The sequence below is a fragment of the Penaeus monodon genome, chromosome 15 (genome assembly GCF_015228065.2).
Source record: "Penaeus monodon isolate SGIC_2016 chromosome 15, NSTDA_Pmon_1, whole genome shotgun sequence".
Lineage (NCBI taxonomy): Eukaryota > Metazoa > Arthropoda > Malacostraca > Decapoda > Penaeidae > Penaeus > Penaeus monodon.
The window spans coordinates 20,075,045-20,075,609 of NC_051400.1; the positions used below are offsets into that span (position 1 = coordinate 20,075,045).

The 565-nt window shown below is 26.9% G+C and overlaps 1 protein-coding gene across 3 annotated transcripts in view; it reads left to right on the top strand.

Annotated features, from left to right (window-relative positions):
• LOC119581806 (dolichol kinase-like) overlaps nt 1-565 on the top strand; it is a gene marked incomplete at its 3' end in the record, with an annotated part of 28,699 nt that overhangs the window by 2,058 nt on the left and 26,076 nt on the right.

Consider the following 565-nt stretch of genomic DNA (forward strand, 5'->3'; position numbering starts at 1 on the left):
ATATTGTTTTTGAATAATAATTTGAGGAGTATTTTTTGTTATGTTGTCCATAAAGGTTGTTTGTATACTGTGAGTTATCATGCCATGGGGGTATTGGAGATATATTTGTTATCACATTTGGAGTTACGTCTAGATTTAGATTTGTTCTTTTTTCTGTAGCTCTGTGTACTAGTGATCTTCTGTCTTTTTGTGGATTATATTCTTTTATACATTTTATTATTTGTTGCTTTACTGGTGTTGTATTTGGTTTATTTAGGAATTTTGTTAATTGTATACCTATAAATTCTTTTATTCTATTTGTTAAAGGTGGAACGTTAATGCTTGGAGAACTATGATTGGAATTGATCTAAGACCTCCAGTTGCTAGTCTTAGTGCTTGATTTTGTAAAATTTCTAGTTTTCTTAATTCTGTTTCTTTTCCTGCTCCATAGATTGTTATTCCATATTCTATTTTTGGTTTTATATATATTTTATAAAATTTTAATAAAGTTTCTCTGTTTGCTTCCTAGTTTGATGAGGATATTTTTTTCATTATATTTATTCTACTTTATATATCTGTTTTTACA